The sequence below is a fragment of the Dromiciops gliroides genome, chromosome 3, assembly GCF_019393635.1.
Source record: "Dromiciops gliroides isolate mDroGli1 chromosome 3, mDroGli1.pri, whole genome shotgun sequence".
Classification (NCBI taxonomy): domain Eukaryota; kingdom Metazoa; phylum Chordata; class Mammalia; order Microbiotheria; family Microbiotheriidae; genus Dromiciops; species Dromiciops gliroides.
The window spans coordinates 382496670-382508832 of NC_057863.1; positions in this window are offsets into that span (position 1 = coordinate 382496670).

Here is a 12163-nt window from a genome sequence, read left to right on the forward strand (position 1 = left end):
AATAACAATGAATCAGTAAGTAATTGGTACCTAATCTAAATGTGGATTAAATTCAGCTAGTTATTTTCAAAATTGTTATGTAATTGAATCCAACTGTTGGTCCTTTACCCCTCCTGCCACCCAAAAAAGGAAAAAAAAATATTTCATCTGTACAGATACCAGAATGTCATAATTTTTATGGATCTAGACCTCGTCAAGTACCCATTATCAAAGCTGTATCATGATCTGCTTGAAAGAATCTATTTTTATTTTCACTTTCATCTGCATCCTTACAAAATTAATAAGGATTTCTACATCTGAAAGTTTCCTATAGATATGAGGTTCTCCTATCATTAGTTTTCCAAGGAAAATATTTGTGGCCTCAGGAAAGTTTTGTGAATTGATATTTTAATTCTGGTTACATTCGATGTCTACTTTTGAATGATTGATATCGTTTTTGCTCCCACAACTTTCTCTCTTTTGATTCTTTGAAAAATAAAACTCACTCAAAAATAGATAACATACATAGTCTCTGTTCTCTGAGTTGAACAACAACAAAGAGTAATCTCTTTCTGTCTGCCACTTATTTTTAGGACGTGTCCTTAAATTTCAGTGTTTGTCATTCTCTTTCACAAAGCTTATCTATATTGACCTTTACTATCCTTTTTAACATCTTCAGAACTTCAATCATATCTCTACTTTCCACCATCCTTTCTTCAACTATTGTAATCTCAGTTTTGTTTTGTTTTGTTTTTTGTGGCTTTAAAACGTAATATAACCTCCGTTTCCATTTATCATCCTTGTCCCATGGATCTTTTCTGTCTCCTCAATGTCTTTCCTATGACATTATTTCTTCACTTACTGTGGGAGATTGTCTCAAAAGGTAAGTGACTGAGAGTATTTCATCAGCTACCATTACAGTGCTTGGCTTCACAAGACGTGTTTGTGGCCTATTTTATAAATTTATTGTTCTTAAAAGCAAACCTAATTTTGCAATGAAACTACCCAATCCCCTTTTCATCAAAAACACAGGTAAAATCTATCTTTGCTGAAAACCATGCCGTTTCAGGGCTGTAATCTAATTGGAATTAGTTTACATTGAGAGTTCTCTAAGACTATCCTTCTTGGACTTTTTATTATGGTGGAAACCACTTTGGTCTCCCCTCAAGGTCTCTTTCTTCCTTTCTTTACTCTCCAGATTTATCTTCCTCCTACTTCTTCACTTTTTCACCTTGCCATTTTTTTTCTGCAAGGACAACTGAATTCCCCATTGCTTTTAGTGTATTGTATAAGGAAAAAATATTTTGTTTTTATAGCTAGTTTTTATTCTTTAATAAGTGTTCTCTTCTGATCCAACCATTCTGGAGAGCAATTTGAAATTATGCCCAAAGGGTGATAAAGCTGTGCATACCCTTTGACCCAGCAATACCACTTTTAGGTCTTTTTCCCAAAGAAATCATGGAAAGGGGAAAGAGACCCACATGTACAAAAATATTTATAGCTGCTCTTTACGTGGTAGCAAGGAATTGGAAGTTGAGGGGGTGCCCATCAATTGGGGAATGGCTTGACAAGTTGTGGTATATGAATACAATGGAATACTATTGTGCTGTAAGAAATGATAAGCAGGAGGAGTTCAGAGACATCTGGAGGGTCTTACATGAGCTGATGATGAGTGAGATGAGCAGAACCAGAAGAACATTGTACACAGTATCATCAACATTGAGTGTTGACCTACTGTGATGGACTATATTCTTCTCACCAATGCAATGGTACAGAAGAGTTCCAGGGAACTCATGATAGAAGAGGATCTCCAAATCCAAGAAAAAAGAAAAAAAAAAACTGCGGAGTATAGATGCTGAATGAACCCTACTATTTCTTTTGTTTTTGGTGCTGTTGTTTTTTTTTTCTATTTTGAGGTTTTTCATCATTGCTCTGATTTTTTCTCTTATAACAGGACTAATGCAGAAATAAGATTAATGTTATTATGTGTATATATATATGTGTATCTATATCTATATCTATATAGATATATAGATATAACCTATATCAGATTACCTGCTGTCTAGGGGAGGGGAGAGGGAGGGGAGGGAGGGAGAAAAATATGAAATTGTAAAGCTTGTATAAACAAAAGTTGAGAACTATCTTTACATGTAATGGAAAAAATAAAATACCTTATATGTAAAATAAAAAAAAAATTTTTTAAAAGTGTTCTCTTATCTGTTATTACATTTGATTATCACATCAACCTTGAGAGATAGGTAAGGAAGGAGGAATTACAGTCCAGGTTTGAAAACTGGGGTATAAAGAGGTGAATTATCTACTGTAGGGTCTTTCAAAATACCAGAAAATGGGAGGAGTAGATAAAATGATATGACTGCTAATTGTCCATTTTTTTCTAGTGTATACACCTGAGGTTTAGGTCACAAAATTCATTGAATTTTAGATTTTGAAGGGACTTAAGTGATCATTCAGTTCAAACCCTACTGGAAAGAAATCCTCTTTTCTTTTAGATGGTCACGATTTTTTGTTTGTTTGTTTGTTTGTTTAAAGCCCTCCAGTGAGGGGGGAACCACTTCCTCCTCAAGCAGCATATTCCACTTTGGGAGATTTTGAATTCTTAGGATTTTTCCTAACTTGGAGCCTAAATTTGCCTCTTTGCAAATTCTACCCATGGCTCCTGGATTCTGGAGTAGTGGGAGAAATGGAATAAGTTCAATTCTTTCCCTATTCCACTTGGTATCCTTTCATATATTTGAAGGCCTCTCTTTTGCCCTTCCTAAAGTCAATATCAGAATGTCAGAAGGATTCGGAAAGAGAAGAACTTGAATCAGCACGTTGGCATTTTTTATAGTTTTTTCTCACAGGCCAGCTACATCAGTTACAATCTGGGGTTTGGAGAAGCAGGGACTAGGTCTGATCTTGTGCCAACTTGGTGAGTACCCAAGCTGGTGAACATGAATATTCATCACTTATTAGGTATTTGCAGTTAAACTACAAGCAACATGTATTAGTCTTACTTTTCTCCTTAAATACTGTGGTTGTTCAACCTGGGAGCTTCAGAAATGACAAATTGGGGTGTGTGTTTTGAGGTTTGATGTCTTCCTTTCTTTTGAAGAGTGTGCTAGAGAAGGATTGCAGATGACATTTATTCTACCACTTTGTTGGTCATGTGACTCTGATATCATCTGTCATACTTTGGAATATCTGAGGTACATGTATTTTGTTATATTCTTTGGCTGACCTTCCTATTTCTTATCCAAGTAATTATGAGAATTATCAGGGTGATCTACTTATTATTATTTATTTTATAAATAAATATTCTGATATATCATGTTTTCCTCAAACTAGATAGAATATCCTCCTAGTCTTATTATCCTATATCTTTCTAAGTCTGATATGGTTTGTCTTTCCTGGATCAAGGTAATGGAAAGGGAGAGTAATGCTTTCCTGACATGAGCTTCTCCCAAGCAGTTAGCTGATATTTACTGGAGGAACCTTGTGTTCAATCATTATATTTCCAGTTTATTTGTGGTTTAAGTCAACATGCATTTACTAAGCATTTATACTATGCCAGACACTGGGCTAAATGATGGCAATACAAAAGCAAGCAAAATGAAAGACATCCCCTTCTCTAAAGTAGCTTATGTTTTAATGAGGGAATATAACACATGAAATAAAGCTGAAAGGAGTTGTAGATAGAAAGCACAGATGTTGCAGATAATCTTTTTGGAACATGGTGGAAAAAGTCTATAGAGTCTAGAGTGGAGGCTGGAGAGGAATGGAAGAGTCAACATGGCTGACCTACACATTTTCTTTAAAACTGAAGTGCTGGGAAGACCAATTAGAAAAAGAGACGGTAGGGGCAGAGTGAACTGGAGTGAGAAAAGCTGCTTAGGCAGAAAATGGTAAATCCTAGACTCTTCCTCCATCTTCCTCTGGATTCCTATCCCATACTAGGGGAGAAAATTTCTGGTTCCTGATCTCTGCTTCAGTGCTCTTGTGGCATCTTTCTCATCATAGGATCTAGATTACAGACATGGTTGACTAGTGTTGGCTAGAGATAACTTTTTAGGTGAAGTCTGGGATGAGTGGAAAGGGAAGGAACATAACTTTGTCCCTGAGGTCCAAAAACTCTCATTTAAGGATTTTCCCTTTAGATCATGTAGGTAAACTGAAAGAAGCTATAACTAAAATGAAGTGGTTACTTACAACTATTATAGGAGGGACTGCTTTGAGAGGAACATTCTTTTTAGTCTGGTTTATAAAAAGGAGCTTAGAGACTAGGCTTGTTCTTCTTTATAAGTCATAGTAAGTGGTAATTCCTCCCAAAACATCCCATGCTAGAGCAAAGTGGGAGCCAGCCATTTCATATTGAGGTCAACCTTCATCAGTCAAATATATACTCCAAGAGAGATGCCCATACTCTCCATAAAGAGAATCTGTCTATCTGTCTATCTATCTGTCTATCTGTCTATCTATCTATCTATCTATCTATCTATCTATCTATCTATCTATCTATCTATCTATCTATCTATTTGTCTGTCTGTCTGTCTATCTATCTATCTATCTATCTATCTAATCTATCTCTAACCCTCAAACAAAGTTGAGAAGTTGACAGGGGGACTCCTTTAATCATCAGTTACTGGAGAAGGAAAATCAAGAAATAAAACCAATGGTGTTACTTAATATCAGGAAATAGATAGGCCAGAAGAGTGGAAACAGAAAGCAGGATTTAGTACAGGGTATGCTTGACTAATGACTTGCACACAAGTCAAGATCAGACCATTGGGTAGTGGTGACCTTTCTGTGCCTTTGGATGCCTTATCAAGTTCACACTGGCTGATTACTGGAGTTTAGGAGTGGTTATCATGTAGGCAGCCTTTTTGGACTTGCAGTCCATAAACTGGTCTAATGCCTAGGGCATAGAACATGTCTGAAACAGATTAGTAGGGGCAAAATAAGGGTGAGAATGTAGTTAAAAGATCCAGTAGTCCCTAACATCATACATGAAATTATGACACAGGGGATTACTTTCCCAAAATAATACATACTAAGACTTACTTCCTTTCCCCTACCAACATTCTCAATCATTCTGAAGCTATTTACCCCTTCCCTTTCCCTAAACAACAAAAATGCTGCCAAGGGCAAGGGGTAAGGTTATGATTTGGATAGCTGTGAAACCAAAGAGGAGTCAGGAAAAGAGACTTAATTCCATAAAAGAAAAGAAAAGAAACAAAAGAAACAAACAAACAAAAAAAAAAAAACTACACAGCTGTTTTCTGTTTTTAGCCTTTATAAACTGGCTATCCAAGAGTCTTACCAGATAGGATGGAACTACAGAATGAAGTAGAGAAGATTTGTAGATTGATATTCTAAAATAAATGTGTGGGGGAAAAAACAGCTAAGGTAGTTGATAGGTGTGAAAAATTTAGCTACTAGGATATTGTCAATCTCTCCTAAGTGGACATTGTTCTAAAAACTTGTTTCATTTATAATTTCTCAGTTATATCACAAGGTTAGTGTGTGATTGTTGAAGGTGTTAAGAAGCAGTATTCCAGCCCAGGAAGTCTTGGGAAAAACAATTTACTTTGTGGAGAATTCAAACACCATGAGAGAAGAAAAATCTGTTTTATCCTTGAAATCTGCATTCTAACTTTCTACAGTTTGTTCTTCCCTTCCCCCACTTCCTAAATATATATATATATATATACACACACACATATATATACACACATATATATACACACACATATATATACACACACATATATATACACACACACATATATATACACACACACATATATATGTGTGTGTGTGTGTGTGTGTGTGTGTGTGTGTATAGGCTTTCACTGAGGATGAACCAAGGAACAGTCTGCGGCCAGCATTTCTTTGTTGTGTGCCATTACAGCTAGCCATCCTCTAATGGATTAAGCATAATACATCATAGGTATAATGTACTTCTGAGAATGGACCAAATGAAATACATCATGTCTGATGATATATGGTTACCTTGAACTAAGAACATTTCTGTACTGATGCTAGTTTATGGCATAGGTGCTTTTATACACACCCATATTTATATATAATATTATATATAAAATAATATATAGCATAATAGATGTTATATAATTTATTTAAAGATATTTACTTATTCAGGTATAATGCTTTGTGTATATATATACACATATAAATATATACATGCATGTATGAATATATGTGTATGTATATATATGTGTATGTGTATAAGTAGATATACTCACTGTATTTATCTACATTTATTTCCCCTAGCTAACTTTCTTCTACTCCCCTTAACTTTCCAAGATGTTCTCACAAAGTTAAGTATGTACAGATAGATCTGCTATTCCATCACTCTTTCAAATTTAAAAATGACAACAATAAGGATTTATTAATCACCTACTATATGTCAAGAACCATGCTAGGGGCTTTACATATATTATCTCATTGGATCATCTTATCAACCCTGGGTTATAGATAGGTACTAGTATTATATTCATTTTATAAATAAAAAAAACAAACTAAGGTAAATAGAGATGAAGTGACTAAGGTTACACAAGGAATAAGTGCACAAAGTCAGATTTGAACTTAGGCCTTCCTGACTCCATGTACAGGGTACTACCTACTGTACAATATATGAAATAAGGCAAACAGGGTTAAGTGACTTTGCTAGTTAATAAGTATCCGAGGACAAATTTGAACTCAGTATAAGGAGTCTTTCTGACTCCAGACCAGGAATTCTATCCAGTGCATCATTTAGCTGCCCTGAATGATTTGCCCAGGGCTAAACAATTAAAAGTGTCAGAAAGACTTGGGTTTGTGACAGATTGCCTTTAAATTTAAGTATATTGGTCACATCAAATAATTGGGATGGCAGAAGAATATGAGCTTCTATTTTATTGCACTGGTCCAGAACAGTCTTAATTCTTGTTAAACACAAAAAAAGGAAGTCTGCCTTCCCAGAGCAGTATGTTCTTGGTCTATGGAAAGAAAATGTTTTTGAATCAAGTCATTTCGATTTCAGTGAATTTCTTTAACATTCTCCCACCTTGCAAGCTCTCCTTTGCTAGTTCTTTTTTCTCTGTGATAAGATTCTGTTTTATTTCAGGTACTTTTATGGACCTTGGGGGTCTTTTGTCAACCAAATTCAGTTAGCACTCTTGCATAACATACCCCAGTTCGTAAGTTAAATGAAGTACTAGGGGATGTCTGAGTTCTTTCCACCTGGCAGTCTGTAATCCAATGACACCCTCCTAATCTTGCCCACTGTGTTCTTACCAGTCTTCAAATTGGGATCAGTAAAGACACTGGCCAAATTCTTCATAAACTTCTTGCTTGCCTTTGTGTTACCACTCTAGTGAAGCAACATTCGATCATATATATCTCTTCATGATCCTTGGAATCACCAGGTGGCTTGATTTCTTAGAGATTGTGGGGCTTCATGATTTCTACCCATGTAGCATCACTTAATGGGAGATTATTGGTGGTAAAAAAGATGGGTTTTATGAGAGAGCAGCTTGAGAACATTGAAAGCTCTCTGCAATTTCCCAGATGTAAGTCATATCATCTTTTGTTGCTGTGATTTTTGTTGTATTCAATCTTATTGCTTTGGGTTATGCTTTTTGTTTTGTTTTGCTACACTGTATGCACAAACAATATGTTAATTCTTTTTCCATATGTTTTTTTTTCCTTGTGTTGGAAAATCTCCAGAAACTATTCTCTTTAGAATGTTCAGTGAGACTGAAATTTATACCATTTATAATAGTTACAGCTGAGATGTTTATGTGATATGAATGAATTCTCTAGATAAAACTTCATATAAATGCATCATTTTGATTTAGTGCCTTGATTCACTTTTCCCTAATTATTTTTTATTACCAAGAGGATAAGAGAAAATTGAATGAAAGATCAAAAGCTAATTAAAAGTAACCCAAACTTTTCCTTCTAAAATATATATTCAGGAGTGTCAGTAAATATCACATGCAGTAATCTTTACCAAGTGAAGGGAACACTTAAGAACCATCTATTTAGTTATGTCTTTTACTATAAACTGGGTTAATTTTTATTATTGAATTAATTCACAGATGCCTTTGAACAAGGTTTTGAGTCTTTCTGTTCCATTCTCTTACTGTACACTTGTTCACATATGCAGGCATACTTTTCTACTTTTTAATATTGCTGCATGAATACTGATAACTTTCTTTTCCTCCTTACCCCAATTCCTTGTACCATCAGTGTAGGAAGGGCAGCCAACCCTGACTTTAATCTAAACAGAATGTGTGCCCCTTTGTGTGTGTATGTGTGTGTTTTGAATATACATGTAGGTAAGAGGTAACCTGCTGTAATGTCAAGTATAATGGACTTGAAGTCAGAAGAGATGTAGATTTGCAATAACTCTGAGAACATAAGCAAATCATTTATCATTTTCCCAATATTTAAAATGGGAATAATAATGCATGTACTATCTACCTCATTGAAATATTTTGAAGATCAAATACCATATAGAAAGAAATTCATAAAATGCTTGTTCATTGAATCCGGTATTCCAAGAATCCCTGGTTTCTTTTGCTTATATACTCCCCTCACCAATGCTGATCACAAGCCTTACCCATGCATTAGTGGTTGAGCATCAAAACTTACTGTGGATGAAGAGTAACATAATGCTATTTTGACCCCTTCTTCATCTCTCTCCCTTCTTTCTATGCAAACTTTTAAATAACTTAGTGATGTTCTTTTCTGCCCACCATTCACTTTTCTCTCCTCCTTCCCAAATAGATGCCCTCTTTTAAAAATAATATGTATAACTTTAAAAAAGAAATAAAGATATTAGCAGTATCAGACAATTCATTAATGGTTCTGTTAACTTTACATCATCTTTCTATTGTAAAATGGAAGCTTTGGATAATGTAGCCACTATCTAAATTGTTCTTTTGGTTCTGCTCATTTCATTCTATGTCATGTCATAAAAGTCTTCTTATATTTCTCTGCATTTGTTATAGTTCTCATTTCTGAAAGTAGACTAAGTATACATTCCATTCATGTATCCCAATTTTTTCAGACCACTTCCAACTGAAGGGAAATTAATTTGGTTCCCATTCTTAGCCTCAACAAAAGTATGCATATCCATGTTTTTCTACCATGTCTGACCTCTTTGGGATATAGGTCTAATACTAGTAGCTCAGGGTCCAAGAGTATGTATGTATAAGGACTTAAGGTGCATAATTACAAATTATTTTTCAGGATGGATGAACCAGTACATAGTTCCATCAACATTGCACCAGTGTTCCTGTCCTTCCACAACTTCTGTAGCAATTTTTACTTTCAGCCTTTGTCAGATTTGCCAATGTGATAGGTATGAGGTATAACATCAGGCTAGTTTTGATGACATTTATCTTACTATTAGTGATTTGGAGGATTGTTTTATATGATAGCCAATAGCTTACATTTCTTAATTTGAGAATTGCCTACTCATATCCATTGGCCACACTGGAGAATGGCTTTTTTTCTTATGTAGTTATATCAATTCCTTATATAGCTTGGATACTAAACTTTATGAGGAAAATTTGTTTTAAAACTTCCTCCAAAAATTGTTTTGTTTTTCACTTTCAAAGAATTTATTTTGTTCATTTTATATTTTGTTCTGCTTTTAGCATCTTGGCATTAATGCTTAGGGCTGTGGGTAGTTTAGCCATTCTTAACCTGAAGGACTATGGGAAAGTTTACTGTCTTTCAGCAGAGCAATGGAAGGCTTGTATAACTTGCTCACATACTTGCTTTAGTAAATTATTTGTTATATTATATCTGGTTCTTTAAATATTTCCAAGATTCCTGCATGATAATCGAGTCTTAATGTGTATATAGTGAGTATCTTCATATATCTTGTCTTCTTTGTATATATCCATTAACCTTCCAAATTTCTATGCCTTGTCTCACCTATTCTATCACCTTTATTTTTGTTTTTTTTTCCTGAAAATATTTTTAACTCTTTTTTTGTTAGCTTAGAAATGTGCTTGCTATTCAGTAGACATGGAGTTTATGCTTAATATCATCCTTATATCTATAACATTTTAAAAGTAGGGTTTTGATCAAATACCTACAAGACAATTTTTGGATTCATTCTTTGACAGGTCCAGTCCCTTCATTTTAATGAAGAAGATACTTATTTCTAAGAAAGGGTTGGTGGCTTGTCCGAAGTTATACAGATAGTAGTTGATGGAGTTGAGATTTGAACCCAGGTCTTTTGACTCTAGATCAGCACCATTTCCAATATACAAGACTGCCTCCAAATAGAAATATAAGACATTCAGTGATCAATTTTCAATTTATCTTAAAAAGGTTCTAAAATGATGGAAAAATAACAAAAGCCAAATAAAATAGAAGTTGCCAGCCTTCTTTTCTCAATTTTTGTAAAATCTTTGTAAGAATGTTCTCTTTACTCTCTGAGGGCATCCTTGTCAAAAAAGCATGAGAAAGGAATGGGCAAGCTTTAAAAGAAAATTATTTTCTATATAAGATCATATTGTTATACTTTCTCAACTGACTGAATGGTATGAAGAATATGATTCCTGTGTCTATTGTTCATTGGCATTTTAAAGGAAGAATATAATTTTATTTCTTAGAACAGAATGCAAGCTTTAAGGTTCTCCATAAACAAATTTTCTCATGTATGCATGTTCAAACATAAGATTTTATTGCATATGAGTCCTATGGAGACAACTTTCTTTAGTGATCTGATGAGTGCTGACATCCAGCATATGTAAACCAAAGAGACATATGTTCACCTAAATGGTTTGCCCAAAGTGTTAAAGAATTACAATGCTGGGAATCCCTGTCATCAATACAGGGTAGTGACTGAGGGCAGATGAAAATACTTGCAGATACTTATTGAGTAATTTCTGCAGTCCTGGCCCTGGAAACTTATATTAGCTTCAGAAGAGGTAGGGAAGGAAGATCATGACAGTAGCAGCAAAAAAAAAGAAAGGTAGGAGTAATTGTGTATAGTAAGAGCCTGAATTCTTATCCTCACATAGTCATCCCAAAGTTTATACAGATAAGAAGGGAAAAACTTGTAATTAGATTTTGTTTTAGCTGCTCCTTACTGAAATGCTAAGAGGCATTCACTTTATATACAGCACCATCTCAGCAGCTCTGAGTTTCTGTAATAAGCTGATATTTGCTCTCAACAAGATGAAGGAAGATTTTATGATCTCCAATACAGAAAATGTAATTATCACCTGACCTTGGAAAATTAAGAAACAAAGTCAGAAGAGCATCTCAAATACAAACTTTTCTATAAATTTGCAAAGCATCAGTGGAAAAGATTCATGGGCATTTCTCTTAAGTAATAAGAATACAAAATAATTCCTAGACTTAAAAGATTGTTCTTAAGTGAAAGAGTATACAAATTTTGTCCTAAAATGGTGCTGATTTAATAAAATTTAGTCCTTTATTTCATGTAGAACCATTGTGAGTGCTATGATTTTGATCCCCTGCCTTATTCTTTTATTTTTTAAAAGTGATTTAATAATGGGAGATTAATAACATATCAATGAAAACACTGGTCTGACTTTAATCTTTAGGCTAATTTATTGCTTTGGTGAGTCCATAAATAGATGAATTGATTTAAATTACCATATAAAATTTATAATACCACAGCCATTTGCCCTTGCATCTAGATATAGGAAACAATCCCATAATCAAAAAGCATTATTGAAGATAAGAACAGTGCTTCAAGCCAATTAGCTAGCATCATTCAAATCTCTTGGTTTACTGGACTTGAGGGTGGTCCATGAGAAGAAAGATCTGAGGTAAGAGTTCTGAGAACATACCCTTTGAGGGCCAGGCTTTCAGGTAGGTGTAGTTTTTTTTTTTTTAATGTATAAGGTATTTTATTTTTTCTGTTACATGTAAAGATAGTTCTCAACTTTTGTTTATACAAGCTTTACAATTTCAGATTTTTCTCCCTCCCTCCCCACTCGCCTAGACATTAGGTAATCTGATATAGGTTATATCTATATATCTATATATCTATATACATACAGATATAGATATATATATACACATAATAACATTAATCCTATTTCTGCATTAATCCTGTTACAAGAGAAAAAATCAGAGCAGTGATGCAAAACCTCAAAATAGAAAAAAAACACAACAGCACCCAAAA